Here is a 21,787-nt window from a genome sequence, read left to right as displayed (position 1 = left end):
TTGATGCTCTTTGTAAGTAAATTATTTTAAGTAGACTTGTCAGAGTGCCAGTTGTTCTCAGACAATTAATTAACAACCTGTACTTGACAAAATAGAGATGTCAACATCCATTGAAAACTGTTTTGACATTCTCTCCTTTGTTATTCAAATAACTATTGTGGCCATAAAAGATATACTGAGGTGCTTTAAGCGTTGTTTCATGAATCTCTCTAAAATTAATTCTGGTATTGATTTTAAGACTGTGATACATAAACACTGAAAGATATTTAGTGTAGACTTATTGGTAATGCAAACTGCTTTTCTGTATTTCACCTATTGTCATTCCTCGTTATGTCTGAAGGGCAGCAGATGATGTTGAAGATAAAGTTGAAGTCTTATATAAATTCCATGGTGATGAAAAGCACCACTGACTTTTGCTAACAAATTGTTGATGCTTCTAACATGCTATTTGATACTATATTTGAGTATTCAAAACAATTCCAAATGGAGGTAACAAAAAATGACCCTGGAAAAATCTTACTAAATTACCAAAAATGGACAGCTATATAAATTCAACATACTCCAAGTCCAAGAAAGGAAATAAGCTTCTGAGAAAATACTTGGGAGAGCAAAATAAATGCATCAGCTGCTTCTAATGTCATTTCCAAGAATGAGTACATATTTAAAATTGTAGTTGCCAATCGAATTATGAGTACGAGGGAAAAATAGAAAGCTCTGATACTCAAAACAATGCTAGTCAAATTATATAAACATGATATTCTAATTAAGTGCTTTGAAGAAAACGGAAGACCTAAAATTGTTAGAGCAATACTTGTTCTATTATATTTCCCTCAAACCCAAGAGAAGTTTTAATTTATGTCACATTTGTTAGATTCCTATTTTGAGAGTCCATTACTTTCATTTTCAAATAAAGAAGATAGGATTTTTTTTAGTTTTCCATATTTTAAAATTGTTTTCATTTTATTTACTTTTTGAGGTAACATTGGTTTATAATGTTATGTATGATTTAGTGCCACAATATCAGGTGTATTTTACCACACCACACCCACCACCGAAGCACTGGAAATGCTTCAACAAAGTCCAGTATGCCTCCTCCCTCCCCCTCTGGTGCATCAATCCTATAGTCATATTTTTAGGGTTTGTGATTGAGTTTTTCTGACACTTTGTTTTGTTGCTCTAGTCCATATATATGCAACAATATCCAGTATTTGGCTTTCTCCTTCTGACTTATTTCACTGAGCATTATCCTCTCCAGTTCTATCCTTGCAAAGTCAAGAGTTCATCTTGTTTTTATAAATGAGTAGTATTCCATTGTGTATATATACCACATCTTCCTGATCCACACATATGTCTTTAGATACTTAGGTTATTCTTTAGTTTGGCTATTGTAAATAGTGCTGCCATGAACATAGGAGTGCATACACCCTAGCTAATTAGTGTTTTGTATTCTTCAGATATATAACTATTATTTGAGTTCCTAGATGAACTAGTCCATCATTTTTTTTTTATTTTGATAAGTCTCTGTACTATTACCATAGGTACAGTACCAGTCTACAACCCCACCGGTAGTGTATGAGGGTTCCTTTTTCCCATATCCTCACCATCAGTTGTTGTTTCTTATTTTTTTAATGGGCCATTGTCTTGGGGGTGAGGTCATATCTTATTGTGGTTTTGAATTGCATTTTTCTGTGTGATGAGTGATAATGAGCATTTATTCATGGGCCTTTTTGCCATCTGTATGTCTTCTTTGGAGAGGTACCTGTTTATCTCTTCTGCCCACTTGTTGATTGGGTTTTGTTTTCTTTATGTTGAGCTCTATAAGTTCTTTGTAGATCTTAGATATCAGCCACTTGTCATGTGTAAGTGTGCTGTCTTCTTTACTGGAGCTCCTGCTTGCTGTCTCACCCCAACATATGCACATATCTCCCTATATTCAAAGATTCATTTCCACGCCAGCACACTCCCCTCCCCAGGACACCCATCAAATAGAGGAGTACAGACTCTCACTGCTGATTCCCGCTCTGAACAAAGTCTTTAGGAGTTGAATTTCCTCTGTGTCTTTTCTGTCATGGTCAGCATTGGTGTCCGATATTCAGGAGGTGTTCGAGTTTCAGCCAAGTCACAGGACCCCCCCAATTTAGTTCCCTCTGGACCACCTTAAATTAGAAAACAAACCAGAGAACTTCCTGTGATGCCATCTTCCCCTAGTCTCACAACATCTAAGATTTTAATTAAAATCATTAAAAAATCATCTGTAAACTAAAATATTTTGATGCTCTGTTAAATTATGTATACAATAATAATTACATTCTATATAATTTTTTTTAAATTTATCTACTTTGGGGCCTCCCTGGTGGCTCAGTGGTTGAGCACTGGGTTGCGAAGCTGCCTGCAGCCTCTGCAGCGCCAGTTCGATTCCCAGCTGCTCCCCGGCCACCAGAGGAGGGTCCCACATGGCTCGCAGACCTCTCCTGCCACCCGCTGCTCCCCTCAGCAGTGTTATTCTGTCCTTCTGCCTGCTCTGCTCCCCGCTCTGGCTCTGGTGAATTCTCTCACCCTCCCGGGCTTCTGACTGTACCCAGTGCTTATATAAATAGATAGATAGATAGATAGATAGATAGATAGATAGATAGATAGATAGATAGATAGATAGATAGATAGATCTTAAAAAAATATATATTTCTACTTTGTAACTGCTTCCCGATCTGTAAAGGAGAATCCGTCTTTCCTTTATTCCTATAGCATTGCCTGCACATTCCCTTTGGTTAGTGCTCTGTGTGTCCCTAGATGTAAACACTAGGGAAAACACACACTGCATTTCTTTCCTACCCAGAATTTAGGACACATTAGGTACAAAGAAAACATTTGCTCCATAAATCATGGAATGATTTTCTTTAAAAATATGTTATACTAATAATAGCTCTTAATTCAGTAGTATGAGAGTAGCACTATATTGTCCCATACTCTTTGGAGCTGCATTCCCTAGAAAGGGTCACTCTTTGGATGCAGTCTAGTATCCAAAATTTACAGCATGTTTGTTTTTCCTGAGATTGATTTTGCCTTTCTGAGTTACTCCTAGGTTTTTGAGATAAAACAATTCTGAGTCCCTCTGCTGCAAAGGGCTGGATCAGCTAAGCCTTCTTCTTTTGTTTGTTGTACATCTGAGAGCCCACAAGGCATAGAGCAGGATAACATGCATTGAAAACCAAGTCCCTTAAAATCTTCCCTCTGTTAAGAAAGTTACTTTCTTTGGCATTCGCTAACCTTGCTAGTACAATTCATGTAGTAATAGGATAGGAATATTGCTTTTCTATTTGGTTTCTGCAGCCATTACATATAGAAATAAGCTGTGCCTTTATGACTATGCTATATGTATCTTGCAGGAAAACAAGTACAAAAAGTTAAGAGAAAATAATTTTCCATCCAAAGTTTTATATTTTTCTTGCCTGAAAGCTGGAACTGCTTTCCCATAGTTGAATTTCAAAAACCTAAATCTAACCTGACAAAAAAATGTATTCACAGCTGAAGAAAATAAAAAATAATATCTCTTCCTATAATATGTTGCTGCCAGTTTAGAAATAGAAATAGTTGTGGTATACCAAGAAAATCTGAACAAAATTTAAGTTCATGGCCCTGTGAAAGAAGAAGTCCACCTAACTTGTGAGGTAGGAAGAGGTATTTTTTTTTTTTTATTTTCTTCAAATCCACTTAGCTAGGATTTTATTCTTCTCCTGATTTGACACTGTTATCATCACTGTTGCCTCTTTACTCTCAACTATGAATTTCTTCCATTTTATGGTATTAAATTCTTGACTTCTTGACTTACTTTGTGGATTGTCTCAATTAAATATGACCCTAGGGCCTCCCCTGGTGGCGCAGCAGTTGAGCGCTGCAGCCTCTGCAGTGCCAGTTGGATCCCTGGCCACCGGCGAGGGTCCCACAAAAATAAATAAATAAATAAATATGACCCTAGATTACTCCTGTCTTCATGGATATGAACATACATATGTACATATACCATGTCACTTGATTTTTGAAATAGACCTTGTATAGTGAGGAGGCTAAATCCCAATATTCCATCTAAGGTACTGCAAATCATGTATATGGTCAACACAGAACCAATGGGAAATTTCTTCATCCTGAGATCTGAGGCTGGGTAGTTTGAGAATAGAGATTGAATAATTCTATACTAGACCGCCCTACTTGAAGTTCTCAAATTTAACTCTATAAGGACTTGCCTACCTAATATTTATGAGAGCACACTTCTGCAGTGACTTATTTGTAGTTTCTCTCATTTTTATAACATGGCTGAACACTTTGCTGCTTACCAAGCTTTGTCATGTGAAGAAAATTTCAACCTACTAGACAGAGATCTGGAGCATCAGAACTCACAGATACCTGCTGGTTTAAGAGACAGTGAGATGCTGTTTTAATATCTGTAACTAGATGCAAGTATTAAAGTTCCAATGCTCATTGAATATAGATTGAAATAGAGACAAAGAATAGACAACAACTGAGTAAATCAAATAAGTTTCAATTTTCTAAATGGCTCAGAAATAATTCAGTACAGGATATTCCATAAGGTGATCAAGCATCATTATCCAGTGACAGATGAGATGTGTCCATTATGGTTACCAAGGTCTGAGGATCTCACCAGACCTGGAAATTTACACTACTCTTCCAGTTATAGTTTTGTATACATGAAGTTAAAGCTGTATAGAACAAGCTTCACTTAAAAACTGATGGACAGTGGACTTCCTTCACTGGCTCACCTGGTCAATACAGGTATTACACTATATCAGGAATTAGCAAACCACCACCTCTGGGTTAGATCAACCTGCCACCTGTTTTCAAATTCAGGTTTTATTGGAACACAGTTACACCCACTTATATTGTCTAGAATTGCTTTCACGTTACTGGGTTGGTCTCAACTATAGAGATTAAATGTCCCTTAAGGTTTAAAATATATACTCTTTTTTTCATATTTGGAAAAAGTTTTCTGACTATTATTGTTTAACTAAAATCAGCCCACTTATTAATAGTTGTGTCCTACATAAATTCCCTCCCCAACACACTTCCAAAATGTGGTTCAAACACATTCCTTTACTCAGTCCTACAAATTTAGAAAAAGGGTGAGTTACATGTATACCTAAAAGTTTCAGAATTTCCAACACATTTCTGCCAGTGCCTTGAATAATATTCTGAGGAAGTTTCCTGATGGCAAAGAGGATTGCACAATTTCTTTAGATATCTTTGATATCAAAAATACTTTTATCCTCTGTTGCATACTGTCTTAATTATTTGGCATTTAGAATTTAACTGTGGTCAGGCCTCCCTGATGGTGCAAGTGGTTAAGTCTCAGCACTCTGAAGCTATCCACAGCCACTGCAGCATGAGATCTATTCCTGGCCAGGGAAATAATACATATGGCACAGCAGACCTCTCTTGTCTTGCCCACTGCTCCCTTCAGCAGTGTATTTCAGTTAGTCTGCCTGTTCTCGCCCCACTCTGTCTCTAGTGAATTCTCTCACCACCCCCCACCCTCCTTCTCCTACCCTACCCCCAGACCTCTAGCCTGTACACATAAATAAATTTATTTTTGTATGCATAAATAAATAAATCTTTAAAAATAATAACAAAAGAATTTACTTGTGTTCTCTTAAACTGGAAACAAAGGAGACTACTCCTTCAGGTTCCTCCTGTTGGCTTTTTTCACTTCATTTCTTCAGTATATAAGATATTATCTGAAAGGAAAAGTCACCAACAATTGCTTATTTAATTCTGTCATAAGAAACAAATGACCAGAGTGTGAATTCTAATTATTTTCATTCTCATTTTTTAAAAATGTAGTTGTTTTAATACATATTTCAATTACTTTGTTTTGATTCACGTTACTTAATGCAATCACCCATATATTAATTGACCAAAGGAAGCCATTGAATAAATACAAATTGATTTTGCCCCCAGAAATAGATGGCGACTAATGCAAGTTTAATGAGCCTCAAAATAGCATTTTAAGTACATTTTTATTTTTTTATGACTGTAATCATATATCTTCAGGGCTTAGATTTAGGAATTCTAAAGAACCCTGGGCTAATGAAACTTGCTCACCTGACATATTTTCCATAGTTTACCTGACTGCTCAGGGTCACAGTAGCCTTAGCTACAATTGGAAGGGGAAAAAGGAGATTATGTTGGAACAGGTTTGACAATATGGAGGCAATTTCATTTCCCAAAATCACTTTGCATAACAATGTCTCACATTACTTTAAAACTGCATGTATTTGGCAAACACTGGATAATTGCATTATCTCTACACAAGAACCAGAATTCTGTGCAAAAAATGCCTCCTCCCTGATCAAGTGAATTTGTCAAATGGGTAAAGATGTACAAAGGGCTGACATTTAAAAGACTGAGGAAGTGTAAAATTTCAAGTGTGTTATTTAAACTCAGACTAAAAATATTCAGTTTGATTGTTTTGAAATGTGATTTAAATATTCAGAAATATAATTATTCTACATTTAATTAAACTCATTCTGCTAATGTATATTCTGCTTCAGGGGAAAGAGGCTAAGTAATTTTGGAAGCTGTGCAGACTCTCCTGGGATAATAATATGTTACTTAATTTTCTAAAGAAATAGATTACTAAAGTAAATAGCATTCTAATGTCAAGAGAGCAAGTGAGATGGTTTATCCATTTGGTTTATCATCTTGAAATAACAACTATTAGTTTTATTCATCTTTTGTATGGTATTTTATTTCTATTGCATTATTTCTCCTCTTATTTTTATTATTTCCTTCCTTGTATCAATTTTCACTCTTATTTGTTATTCTTTTTTAAGTTGCTTTACATACAATATTAATTTTTTTTTGAGATTTTTCTTGCTTCGTAATGTGGGCCTGTATTACAATTACCTGTCTCAAAAGATACCTTTAGTTGCATCTCATAAATTCTGATAGCCTGCATCCTTTTTTCATTAGTCTCAAGGTGTATTTTTTTCTACTTTAATTTCTTCTTTATTCCAACAGTTATTAAGCAACATGTTGTTTAGTGCCCATGTAATTGTGGGTTTTTCTGCTTTTAAAAAAAAATTGTTGATTTCCATCTTTATGGCATTATTGTCAGAAAGAGTACTTGGTATGATTTCACTCTTCATAGTTTTATTGACAACTTGTGTTCCAACAAATGATCTGTTCTTGAAAAGATCCCAGGTACACTTTAAAAAATATGTATGCAGCAGTTTTTAGATATCTATAGATATCTGTTAAGCCTATTTGGTCCAACTCCCTGTTTTTATTGTATTTATTAGTAACTTCTTTAAAAATTGTGTATTTTTAACTGAGGTAATGTTGGTACCCCATGAGATATTATCACCATAGTACACCCACCACCCACTCACCCATATTCCACCATCATAGCCCACTGTGTTCCCTTTCCTCTTTATTCTCTTCTTCCCCTAAGTCCTCCCCCTTTGTGGTTCAGCTCTATAGTCAGCTCTCAAGGGTTAGTTTTTCATCTTGTCTTAACTCCTCATTTAAAGTTTGTTTCCTTACTTATTCTTTGGCTTTTGATCTGTCCATAGTTGAAAGCAGAATTTTTAAAATCTCATGGTATTGCTATATTGTTGTCAATATCTCTCTTTGGTTCTATTAGTAAATGTCTGTGCATCTTGGTGCTCCATCATTTGGTGCATTTGTATTTATATGTAATTATTATTTGTATTAGGTCCATAATTATCATGTAATGTCTGTCACTTATTACCTTTAATTAAAAATCTATTTTATCTGATCTAAGTATAGTTATTCCTGATTTTTTTTTAAGATTGATTTATTTATTTATGCAAGAACTGGGGTACAGGCCAGATGCGCGGGCGGGTGAGAGAATTCACCAGAGACAGAGTGGGGAACAGAACAGGCAGACTGATGAAATACACTGCTGAGGGGAGGAGCGGGAGAGACAGGAGAGGTCTGCTTCACCATGTGGGTCCCTCACCAGCCTGCAGGGATTGAACTGGCGCTGACAGCTTCACAGCACAGTGCTCAACCACCTGCCCCTACCATGGGAGGCCCTATTCCTGATTTTTTTTTATTGCCATTTGCTTATAAAAATGTCTTCCAGCCTTTACTTTTAAGACTACACTTGTCTTTTGTTGTTAAGATTGGTTTCCTGTAAACAGCAAAAGATTGCACTTTGTTTGAAATCTCATCAGCTACTCCATATATTTAACTGGTGAATTCAAGATATTTATTTCTTTATCTTCTCCTTCTGGGTCCTCCATTATATGTATGTTATTTATCTGTAGTTACACTATTTTCATTTTTAAATTATTTTCTTTGTAATTCTGTTTGTGTGTTCTCTGTGCTTTCAAGCTTAATAGTTCCCTCCATTATTCATGTTTGTCTACTCTTGAGACTCTCTATTGAATTTTTTAATTCAATTGTAGTATTTTTTAGAACCACTCTTTTAGTTGTAGCAGTGTCATATTTTCTTGATCTCTGTTGTGTTTCTGTCTTGCATCACAAATTGTTTTCTCTTCAGGCATATTCTGCCAATCTGCTGTATTGAGACTACTCATGGTTTACTTTGCCAATATTTCTGAAATATTCTTTTTTCTCCTTAGTTTTAGCTTTTAGGGGTTATGATGGAATTTTCTCTCTCTTATCACTTCTAAAGGAAGCTAGTATATGGGCCTCCCTGGTGGCGCAGGCAGTTGAGCGCAGTGCTATGAAGCTGTCCACAGCTTCTGCAATGCCAGTTCGATCTCCGCTGGCCATGGAGATACCCACATGGTGAGGCAGACCTCTCCTGTCTCACCTGCTGCTCCCCTCACCGGTGTATTTCGTCAGTCTACCAGGCCTCTGTGCAGCAGTCACCCCTCCCTCTCATGGGTTTCACTTCCCCAATATCTCTGTAAACATAGTTCAATTATAGATTTTCCTACCCTTTTTCACTGCACCATTACTCCTAATGCATGAAGTAGTTGTCCAGTTATTGTTCAGGGTTTGTTGACACTGTCTTGTAATTTTGTTGTTAGTATGTGGGGGTGGGGAGCCTGGTGTCTCCACTCTACGGCCATCTTCTTGGTGAACTCAGCAACCAAAATATAATTTCAAGGCCCCACATAGAGCTTGCTGTTTCATAATGTATATCTAAATAATATAAATGAAATAACATTTTATAATGTAGGACCAGGGACCAGACTTTGCTGTTATAATAAGACTGTACTTGATGGGGCCTCCCTGGTGGTGCAAGGGGTTAAGATGCAACCTATAAAGCTGTGAGCAGCCACTGCAGCATGAGTTCATTCCCCGGTCGGCTAGGGAAGTGACCCATATGGCGCAGCTGACCTCTCCTGACTTGCCTGCTGTTCTCCTCAGCAGTGTATTTCAGTTAGCCTGCCTGTTCTGTTCCCCACTCTGTCTCTGGAGAATCCTCTCACCGCCCCCATCTCTAGCCTGTACCCCAGTTCTTGTATGCATAAATAAATAAATCTTATAAAAAAAAAAAGACTATACTTGAGGTATAGCTTTTGCAAAAAGGAGAAATTTACAAGCATGTGGTCAAGGGTCAATGAGGCAATGCACATACATTATATTTTGAGGAGTTTTCCTGCACCCTAAAGTTTCCTGATCAAATATACCCCCATTTTCCTAGACTGGAAGTCACCTCCCATATTTCACATTTCACAGAACTTCCGGAACAAAAACATGCTGGGTAGACCTCACCTGTGACTCTTGTCACGTGTTTGTTCTATGAATGCTATTTGTTACCTCTCCAAGGAATGGCTTCTGTCTGATTTATGTTGGTATCACCTTGTTATCTTCTGTCTTGTAGCTACTCAGTAAACATTTGAATCAAAGTTTGAATTGATTAATGTATGCTGGAAACAATAAGTTAGATTCTCCTAGGAAATAAAATGCTCACTAATGCTCAGGAAAGTGATTTTAGACTTATTTAGAAACTTCAGAAACTCTATTGGAGGCTTGTATTTGGATCAAATAATCTGGGCTTTAGTGTAAACCTAACAGTTAATATCAGAGCAGTGCTTGCATGGAAAAAAAATCAATGAATACAAACACTATATAGTAAAAATTAGCATAAAGTACATGTATCATGCACTGTGTGAAACCACTCAGATATTTTATATTTGTTATCTGAATTCCCACAAGAACCCTCTGTGGTAGATAATTTTATTACCTGTTTCACTAATGAAGAAACTAAGGAATAGGGCACTCACACAATTAACCAGTAAAGTCTAATTTTAAACCTGGGCAGTTTATTCTAAACTCTTTATGTTTCAATTCAGGTGAGATAATTTTAGGCAGTGTGTGGACAAATTTTTATGTTACTTATATTGAGTCTGTATTTCAGTATTGTTTGATATGTAAGCACTGCCCAACCTGTGTTTTCAAACATCTTCTTGCTTGGGACAAAATTAGAGTGGATAGTAGTGTTGGGCCTGAGTTGTTTTAAAGAAACATGCGAAGTCAAAAGTAATATAGGAGGTATTTGGCTACAACAACAGTCATGAGGCAGTCTTGCATGATTAAAGCCTCAGAAATCGTATTTATTAAGAGATATTCTGGAAAACTGCTGTGTACATTTAAACTGGGAACATATTTCTTCCTTTCCTGATACACAAAATAAATCAATAACATTAAAGAGTGTGGTAATTTCATACAGGATATAATTATGTATTGTATTACACACATCTTATTATTTATATAATTATACTATGTTGATATATACATATTTTAATGAAATTTAGTGATGAAAATGTAGTCCATTTAATGCACAAATTTCTCAAAGAGAGTTCCAGATTTACCTTCATGATATGGAGAAGCAGTTTATTTGTTGGGAAATTTGAGAATGTCGTTTATATTTCAAATTAAGGGGAAAATAGAATGTTACGTGAAGAGGAGAAACAATGTAGGTGGGAACTGAAGATGAGAAAATCAAGACTATTTTTCCAGATGCTTTCCTCATGCACTATAGTCAACTGACGTTAAAAGAAAACACCTAGCTTAAAGCTCTTTGACTCATAAAGAATCCAAAAACTGAAGTTCAGCTTCTATCTTTGCTTTCTCGCACCCACCTACAGAACCAATATGTAGCATATAAGGTTAGAAGATATATGTCCTCTATAAAAATCCAAAGTTAAAAATTTAAGTTAACAAAAACTAATGACAAATAGTGGTGATATTGCTTGTGGTAATAAGCTATTTTTTGGTTTTGCTGAAGAAATCACCATGGGGCTTATTTTAAAATTAGGGCCTTTGCATATAATTGTGTGTGTGTGGTTATTTATACTTGGTGTTGACTTAAGCTATGTGTTTCCACCCCTGCCAGAATTTGCTCAAATAAGCAGGGGATTGTTGCCATATATCTAATATTCTATGTATTGGACTAATTTTTTGTTTTCAGACATATTAACCAACATCATCTATAAAATAAAACTATAATCTTATTTGTTTTTAAAGCATCTCGTGCTTAAGCTGTTTTGAATGACTGTTTTGTGCCGCTAGGAAGGCAGTGTTCAGGCAAGCCTGTGTCGGTTTCATTACAGCCACTAATCTCAGTGGCTCCAAGTGCCAGTTGCTTTTCTCTGTATTTACAAATTGACTCTAATAAACTAGATTTTCTGCACCTTTGGGACTCTGACAACCCCAACACAGATGTTACCTCATCCCATCAGGCTGCAAAGCTAGACTGCAGGCAGCAACAAACCCACTTGGCAGGGACAACTTCCCAGCTGGCGGTCTGGGACACCCTCTTGTTCTTTTCCCTTTCTTTCTTTTTTTTTTGTGTGTGTGTGTGTGTGGGACCCTCGCCGGTGGCCAGGGATCGAACCGGTGCTGCAGGGGCTGCGGTCAGCCTCGGAGCCCAGCGCTCAACCTCTGCGCCACCAGGGGAGGCCCTCTTTTCCCTTTCTTCCTAGTAATGGTGTCTCCCCAGGTCCAACATTTCAGTACTTTCATTAACTTCTTCCCATCAATTTATGTTCTCAAGAAACATGAACAATTGATGTTCTGTGATCAAAGCAATTATAGCAAGTTGTTAAATGTTTGATAATTTAATACTTCCTCTCCTGGGGTTATTTACACTTCAACAAGCTAAAAGCCTAATCCGAGAGAAAAACTCTCAGAGGGTTGAATTTATAACATCAATAAGCCGATAGGGTAATGTTTTTGTTTGTTTTTGAGATTTTGGTAATACCCTTGAAATCACCGTGTAATGGTAGTCTCTTTAAGTTGATCATATCACCTCCAATGCACAAAATTTCCAAATGCCTGAGGTAGAAGAAGCACAGGTAATCATAGAGAAAGAAAATGTAAAAGTTCAAAACATTTAAAAGTGTAGCACTCACAGGATTTTGCACAGACTCAAATGAAGTATGAAGTTCAAGTCCTAAGGCATTTGGACTCAAAAGCTCATAGTTTCCCATTTCCAGTAGGGTTTTACAGATTGTTGTTCAAAAAGAGTTGTACATACAGGGCCTCCCCAGTGGCACAGCGGTTGAGCGCTGGGTTGCAAAGCTGCCCGCAGCCTCTGCAGTGCCAGTTCGATCCCCTGCCACCGGCAAGGGTCCCATATGGCGCGCAGACCTCTCCTGCCACCCGCTGCTCCCCTCAGCAGTGTACTTCATCGGTCTACCTGTTCTGTTCCCCGCTCTGGCTCTCGTGAATCCTCTCACCCTCTGGCACTTCTGACTGTACCCAGTGCTTGTATAAATAAATAAATAAATTAAAAAAAAAAAAAAGAGTTGTACATACAACTACTATAATAATATGTAACATCTCTTCTAAGGTTATGTGCATAAATAAAGTGGTAAAGTGGGCAGGCTGAGTCCCTATCTTCAAAGAGCACCTGGCCACACGACATTATAAATATTTGTTTGCATATTTATCCCCTGACCTGACCTATACTAGAAGCCATGTTAGGGCAAAAATATGTCTTGTTCAGCATTTGCCTAGACTCCATAGCATGGTTTATAGTAAATCTAGCTCTAAATAAACAGTTGTAGGATGATATTTAGAGATGTTTTTCTGTAGGACCAAAATAAAAACCATCACATTGCACTGTTTGATTAATAAAAATTAATGGTTTTGAAGGGAGTTGGGAAAGGAGAGGGGTTGGAGGAGAGAGAATTATAAAATTCACAATAAAATTATATTTTCTCAAAGGACAAAAACAGCTTTGTCCTTAAAGTAGTTATGATTCTATTCCACTTGCTTTCATCCAGATATAAGAAGAGAAATTCAGGGCCTCTCTGGTGGCGCCAAAAGCCCCAAAAGTATTGACTCCGTCTAGCATCAACTCAAAGTACCAAGTCCAGAGTCTCATCTGAATATCATCTAAATCAGATATGGATGAGACAATTCATCCTGAGACAAATTTCTCTCCAGCTATGAGCCTATAATATCAAACAGGTGATGTGCTCCCAAAATAAAATCGTGAAATGTTGTCATTCCAAAAGGGAGAAATAGAAAATAAAATTGTAGCAGATACTGAGCAAGTCAAAACCCTTTCAGATCCCCTGGGCCATCTCTACCTACTGGTTTTGCTAAGCAAGTCTGTGCAGCAGCGCGCAAGCTGTGGAGTTGCTTATCACTCCCAGGTGCAATCACAGACAAATGGCTCCCCATTGCAACCTCCAGTGTGACTTTGCAGGCCCATGTTTCTGGAGAGTTCCATCCTTCAAAATCTAGGTAGAGTTAACTATGATGCTGTGCTTTGTTGGGCAAGGGTCCTATCCCAGCTTTGGGCAGCACAATCCCCAAGGCTTTAGGCCAGTGTCATCTGTTCTATTAAAACACATTGTGCAAAAATGTAAAATGATGTAAAAAAATATATAAAATTAAAAAATAATAATAATAAAAATAAAATAAAATAAAATAATAATAATAAAACACAGGTGACAGGGCATCTCTGGTGGCTCAGTGGTTTAAGCACAGCACTATGAAGCTGTCCCCATCCTCTGCAGCACGAGTTCAATCCCCAGCCAGCCAGGGAGCTACCCACCTTTCCTGACTCACCCGCTGCTCTCCTCAGCAGTGTATTTCAGTCAGTCTGCTTGTTCTGTTCCCTGCTCTGTCTCTGGTGAATTCTCTTACTCCCTGCACCTCTGGCCTGTACCCCAGTTCTTGTGTGCATAATAAATAAATCTTTTAAAAAAACAAATAAAATAAAACACAAGTGACAACATGGTTACCAAAAGGAAACCAAATGACAACTCTCATATCCTCTGACTCATCTTTGTGGCTTTTTTTCACTGGTTTTGAATTATCACGTTTGCAGCCAGTTGCTATATGATCCCATTCTGCAAAAACTAAGCCTGACAACTTTCTGACATTTTTTCTATTTCCTTCCCCTTCAGTTCCAACCGTTTTCCTGCTTGACTGGTTGATTAGGTCTTTAGTTCACATCCATACTAATGTTCTCATCAAAAGGTCACTTGTTCATACCATTAGTGTTCCCTTCCAAACATGCCTTCTTACTCTTTTCAATATGGAAAGACTGAGAATTGCCAAAAACTTAAGTTCTGCTTCCCTTTTGATTAACAATTCCATTTGTTTCTCTCCTCTCTCATTTTACTATAAATATTTGTGAGAAACCAAGCTTCACCTTTAACACTTCATTTAGAAATAGCTTCAGCTCTGTGAGTTGTTAATTAGCTTGACTATAGAATGATTTAACTATGTTATATATAATAAATTATCATCTTTACAGTAAATATAATATGTACATTTTTATTACATAAGTGAATAAATAAAATTATAAAGAAAAAGTGGCTATAGCCAAATACCACTTTGTCAACAAGTTTTCATGAAACACTTGGAGAAAAACACAATTCAGCCAACTTCTTTTCCACTTTATAACAAAGATTGCCTTTTGTTGTAGCAACACTCCCAGCTCTACATACCAATTTTCTGTTTTAGTACATTTGGGTGACTTATCCAAAGTAACACAGTTACATATTAATATATAATACTTTTTAAGATTTTTTTTTATTTATACCAGTGCTGGGGTACAGGCCAGATACGCGGGAGGGTGATAGGATTCACCAGAGATAGAGTGAGGAACAAAACAGGCAGACTGACAAAAAACACTGCTGAGGGGAGCAGCAGACATGACAGGAGAGTTCTGCCACACCATGTGGGAGTCTCGCTGGCCAGCTGGGATCGAACCCACACTGCAGAGTCTGTGAACAGCTTCAGAGTGCGGCACTTAATAGCCTGCGCCACCAGGGAGGCCGCATATTAAATATATAGACTAACAAAAAGCAAAGCTAACATAGACCAAAATGAAAGTAAAAGATAAAAAAAATTTACTTAGTTTTGTTTTTTGTTTCTGTGGTTGGTTTGCCAGTTGGTAGATTATATTAAAATTCTAGTAGACTGTCATACACATTGATAACTCTTGCACTCAACACAATTTGCCACTGTGTGGACAACTGAATTAGAGGGTTTCCACAGTTACACATCTACAGGCAAACATAGTGTTTGATGATGAAAGTCTTTTTCCAAAATAAATGTGAGTGCTTTAAACTAAATCCTTTTAACTTAAAAACAACCTTCTCTTTTCCTCCATTTCCTGTCACTTCAAACAATCATACGAGACTTGACAGAGAAGTGTGTAGGTGGGTATGTGACATGCCAGAGCAGAGTAGGGGTGAGATCAGCCTGTTGTGCCCAGATTCATATGCCTGACTTGCTTCTGATGTTTCCAAAATCCGGGGGAAAGTTATCAAAATTGTCTGCAAGAGTTGTACACTAGATAACAAAGAACTGCTGTGAATTCTAAAATATAAAGAGGTGTTTGGGAATTACTTTGTAAATTTTGAAGTTTGGAATTTGGTGCAATAGATTGCTCTTAAACAAGAGCTTATCACAATAGTACTACTATTCTTAGAGTTTTTAAGGTTTTTTTTTTTTTTTCCCAGACTCTACAATCTTCTGCAACACATTTCTTTTTCTTTTTTCTTTTCTTTTTTTTTTTTTTTTGGCTTTTTTAGGCTTTTATTGTAATTTTACCAGGTACAGAGCAGACAGGGGTCGGGGGGCGCCGGGATGCTGACAGGCCTCCCAGGCTTCCTTGAATCTTCACTCTTTCTGGGCTCTCTGGCACTCTCTCTTGGTCTCATTCCCTAATGTGTGTTCAACCTGTATTCCAAGCTTAGAGATGGAGTCTGAAATAATACCATGTACTGAAAAATATTCTTTAGGACAGAAATTGTTATTATTATTGGACTCCACATGGAGATGATTCTGCAAAATTGCCAAAATGATCTCTTTGCTGACAAGCTTGATTCTGAATCTAAAGGTGCATGACACTAGATCATGAGTTGATTACTGTTGTCAACACAGTAGAACCTCCTTTATTGCAAAAATTCATTTTGTGCTTAGTGAACTGTGACTTGCAAACTATTGAGAAACTGCAGCATTTGAGTTAAAATCAAATTTGTATTGCTAACTTCTTCAAGTAACCACTGTAAATATTAAAAAAAAAATCTATGCATTTTACTTTTGTAGTACAAAACAAAGATAGGATCTTCCTTCTCCTATATTATACTTTAACAGTGTTTTGTTATTTCAGGAATTCTTCAACTATCAAATAGGTGATCAGTAAGTCTCAAACTTAATTTGAGGTTTTTGTGGATGAGTTTCTTCACTTTTGATTAAATCTAAAAAAAAACTTTAAAAGACTTTTGAATAGCATTTATTTATTTTATCTAGTAAATGTGTCCCTACCCTCCACCTTAAAGATATTTTGGAAGTATATCTCAGACATCTGAACATTTTATTTCTAAATATTTTTGTACATTTCTATAAGGTAAGAAGTCTTCAAAAACATGTAACTGTAATTACATTATAACATTTGAAAAATTAACCATAATTTTTTACCAAGATATATACAGTTAGTTTTCACCTTTTCCTGTCTTATAACCTTCCTTTAAGAAATAGTTTGTTTAACTAGCAGACAAACTATAAATCTGAGACTTTCAGGTAGGGAGTTGCAGGAAAGGGATCAAAACATGGGACGGAAGAGCACAAGAGACTGTGGTGGTGGTTCATGGATGTCTCATGGTGGTAATTTTATGGGGATTACCCCAAGAGGAGAATGAATGATTATAATAAAGTATATAAATAAATTAAAAAATGGAAATAGCTTGTTTAAATCAAACAAATCAAATAAGATCCGTATATTGTGATTAGGCAATATACCTCTCCAATATCATTTGACGTATAGAATCTCCCTCTGAATATGTAGAAATTTGCTTTATTATACTCTAAAGCTAGCATGGTTTCTCATCTTTTCCTATGTGAAAAATTAGGCATTTCTCCAAAGAATCCAAATTTTTTTGCTATCAAATAATCCTTACAGCTCAAAAGTTGATCTAGAGTCTACTCTGCATTGCCAACTTTTCCCAAGCTTTTCAGTAGTCAAGAATGATTTTTAGTTTTTATTTTCAAGAAAATAGATAGCTAATACTGACACTTGAGATAAAATTGAGAACTATGTGATTTTTAGTTCATCTTCTTCCAAACACGCCTAAAACTTCTGTTCTAAATAACATTATCATAATACACATTTGATTTATTCCACATTCAACACATATCTATCTCAGTATAATTATATACTACTACCACCAACATACAATTACTGAAAGTAGTTTAATAGTTTTGGTTTTCTTCCTGTCCTTAATATTATAATAGGAATGTAGACTCAAAAATATTCGTCATTAAAAATCAGTATTTTATGTAGTTTACACCATCAATTAGACACATAGAAAGGATCATTAATTTTATTCCTGAGTTTTAATAATTGCTTTAAACATTTTTTAATTTTAGTTCATAATTATGTAATATATTTACTTGGCCTAAAATTCAAATCTGTGTTTGACGGGGAAAGAATCTGAAATAATGTAATCTCCATACAGGTATTTGTCAAGTCAATATTGAGTACAGACCTGGACTTACCATTCAGTTTTGTCAAAGTTAGGGCCCTCACACTTAATCCAGGCAATTATAATCCCTTGTTGACTAGTTATTGAATCAAAACTGTCCCCCAAAACAAGAAAAATGATGGGTAAAAATTTTATTCACATCTAGAGACTTAGATATGAATAAGCAACTTTCTTCTATATATAGACTAGCCACATAAATTTTGTATTTCTTAAAAAGTACATGTAATTTAATAAATATGTCAATAAAATTGATAGAGGAATTATTAAAATTGATAGGCTAAAATAATTATTTTTGTATAACTATATTTTCATTGTGTTGCTTAGGTCTCACATTTAGACTATAGGCTTATATGTGTCAGTGGCATTATAAATAGTACACTGCCATCACCCAATTTATTTTTACCTTACATAGTTGTTAAACATCTGAAACACTACAAATTAGCTTCTAAATTCATCTATATGTGTTCAAATGGGTTCTTTCTAACAATTTCCCTCTTTTTCTTGAGCTGTATTTTTCCAAGATTTCCAGTCTTGGAATATTTTTTGAGAAACTAATACTTGGTATAATTTAACAAATATCCATAGTATTAAATTTTCTTACTTTTAGTTTCCCTCCTTTCTTCTATATGTTCCAAATATAATATATGTTCCAAATATAATTGATCAAAGTCCTTACTTCATTTACCACAATGTTATTCACATCCTGTCTGCTTGTTTAGCCACTAGCAAGTATAGGACTTAATTATATCAGACTTATATTGCCTTATGAGCTTTTGTATGCTTTAGTTAGATTAAAGCTGATACTGATTGGGGCTTCCCTGGTTGTTCAGGGGTTAAAGACTCAGGGCTATCAAGCTGTCACCAGCCACTGCTGCCTGAGTTCAACCCTTGCCCATCCCTCAATGCCCAGTGTCCCCATCCAACAGCAGGGAGTTAACCCACATGGCCAGCAGCAGACCTTTCCTATCTGGCCTGCTGCTCCTCTCAGCAATGTATCTCAGTACATCTGCTTGTTCTACTCCCCACTCCATCTCTAGTGAATACTCTTGCCCCCCTGTCTCCCCCACCTCTGGCCTATACCCTAGTTCTTATATGTATAAATAAATAAATCTTTTTAAAAAAAAGCTGATACTGATCAAATGATTATATTATCAATGCATATACCAGTAAAGGATTTAATTAAGCTTGACTAGCATATGAAATGCAGGTAAGAATGGATTCATCACAGGACAACAATAAAGTGAATTTCAATTATGATAGTTAAAATTTGTGAAAAATCAAATTAATAAATATCCATACTATTTGAGTTACTGAGGAGGAATTCATACTTCTGGAATAAAGATTAGGTATTATAAGAGCATAAACCTAAACCAATAAAAGTAGCTCCATCAAAAACAAAAGCTTGCAGGGCGTCCCCAGTGGCACAGAGGGTTGAGTGCAGAGCTGTGAGTACAGCCTCTGCTGTCCAGACTCTACTCCTGGCCCACCAGGGAGATAACCACATGGCGCGGCAGACCTCTCCTGTCTGGCCTGCTGCTCTCCTTAGTGGTGCTTTCGGTCCCTCTGCCTGTTCTACTCACCACTCTGTCTCTGGTGAATCCTTTCACCCTCCCACACCTCTAGCCTGTACCCCAGCTATTGTATAAATAAATAAATCTTTAAGAAAAAAAGATTTTAAAAAAAGCTTGCATAAGAAAGAAAACATTTTTATAGTTTATTTAAAATGGCTCAATTTTGAAAAATTGTGTATAATAATATAAACATTAAACACTGAAGACAGAATTATGAGGCAACTCAAATTGCAGTTATTATGATTCTGAAGATTTATATAATTGAAACTTGTTATACAGGTTACAGATTTAATATTACATAAACGGAAATCTACAAAATTATGTGAATTGAAGAATGCATGTACAACAGTATAAACATGTTACTTAAAAGCTAAAAGGCTAATTCCAGAATAAATTGATTAAAGAATGTGAAATTATTTTATCGGGGAGTTGGGGATAATAGTAAAAGTTTGGTAGTGAGAACTTACTACCAAAGAGAATTCTGTATTACAAAAAAGCCTATGGATTTTCTGAAAACCATGAATGAATAATTGGTAGTGTACCATCCTTATTGCCATAAATAATTAGAAATTTGAAGAAAATATATAGGAAAGCATGCAACAAAATAACAATACTGTATTTAGTATCCAATAAACATATTAGCTATTGAAAGAAGTAAGAAACTGTTGACTGTCATCAAGATAAAATTTGTGTCAAGAAAAGATCAAGAAATAATGGAGATTATATGACTAGCATTAAGCACTTTAAACAGTAAGCCTTCTAAAGATAAAAATACAGTAGCTGAACTACATTGATTTAGTGACAAATTATATAATGTAGGAGAAAAGACCACTGAACTTGAATACGTAAGAGTGGAAACTAACTTCAGTGACAGAGAAAGATAAAAAGGGTAGGGAAAAATGAACAGAAACTCAATGTTGGTGTTAAAATATGTACAGTTGCTTGCTGTTCCAGAAGGTAGAAAAAGAGGAACAGAAAAACTGGTTGGAGAAATAATGACCAAAATTGCCTGAATTTGATGAAAAATATCAACTCCATAAATCCAGTAGTCTTAAAGCATACAATAAGAAAATTGTCACGGACTTCTCATCAGAAACAATAGATATCAGAAGGCAATGAAACTACGTTTCAAGTCCCAAAATTAAAATAAATTGAAAAACTATTCAACTACAGAACTCTCAATCCAATAAAAAATAAAATTTAAAATAGTGCAAACTAGTGACATTTTCACTAGAGAAAAAATCCTGATGGAATATGCTCCTACCAGATCTAATTACCAAAAAAAGAATGGAAAGTGCCAGAATCAAGCTTAGACACAATGATGAAAACAGGAAAGAAAATACCTAGTAACAACATCAGAGAGGGGAGATCTTGTGTCAGTTTAAGAGGAATTTTTTTTTTGTAAGTTACAGTCTTTTTTTTTTTCCTGGCATATACCCCTTTGTATGTCTTTTTTTTTTAATTTTATATATTTTACATCATTTTTGGACAATGCATGCATTTTTGTCATGGTTATAGTACCATTACAATTCTTTTTAAGCTTTAGAATATAAATTGTCTGCATGCACACACACACACACACACCCCTTCAAAATTTTTCTTCTCACATAAGGGTTGAGTTTAATTCAGGATTCAAATAATATTTTAGCAATAAAAACTTTATTCAGAAAAAAAATCTGACACAGACAGGCTATATATGAGATAAAAGTAAAAGTTTCTCTCAGTAATATATGAGCAGAAGTTTCACTCAGTCTTTTTCCTATTGCTCCACAAAGTTAGCTGAAGTTTTCTGAGAAAACATGTAAGCTCCTTAGATCACATAGTATGAAAGCAATTAATTAATATTGCTAGCTTTAAAGATTCATTATTTTTATTTTTTGCAAATATCTATCAAAATACTTCATTATATCTAAGATAAGATCTTCAAAAAATTTTATGAAACAATATTCAGTAAAGAGGGAACAATTGGAGTTGTTTTTGTAACATTGATATTTCTTTCTTAATTGATTCCAACCATTTCACTGGTTTTCAAAGTCCACTAATCTAAAAGGTCAAAAGAAGTTGAATTTGACCATAGGTAAACTAGAGAACCATTAAAAACCATAAGCAACAATAAAACTGTAAATAGTAAGAACTTATAAACTATTGATTCAAAAGAATGAGAAACTAGCCATTTATTTATTTATTTTAAAAATTGATTGATTGATTGATTGATTGAGTTCTACAAGCACTGGGTACAGTCAGAAG

Source organism: Talpa occidentalis, unplaced genomic scaffold (assembly GCF_014898055.3).
Source record: "Talpa occidentalis isolate TD23 unplaced genomic scaffold, MPIMG_talOcc4v2.1 talOcc4.2, whole genome shotgun sequence".
In the NCBI taxonomy this organism is placed as follows: Eukaryota; Metazoa; Chordata; class Mammalia; order Eulipotyphla; family Talpidae; genus Talpa; species Talpa occidentalis.
This window is presented reverse-complemented; position numbering follows the sequence as displayed.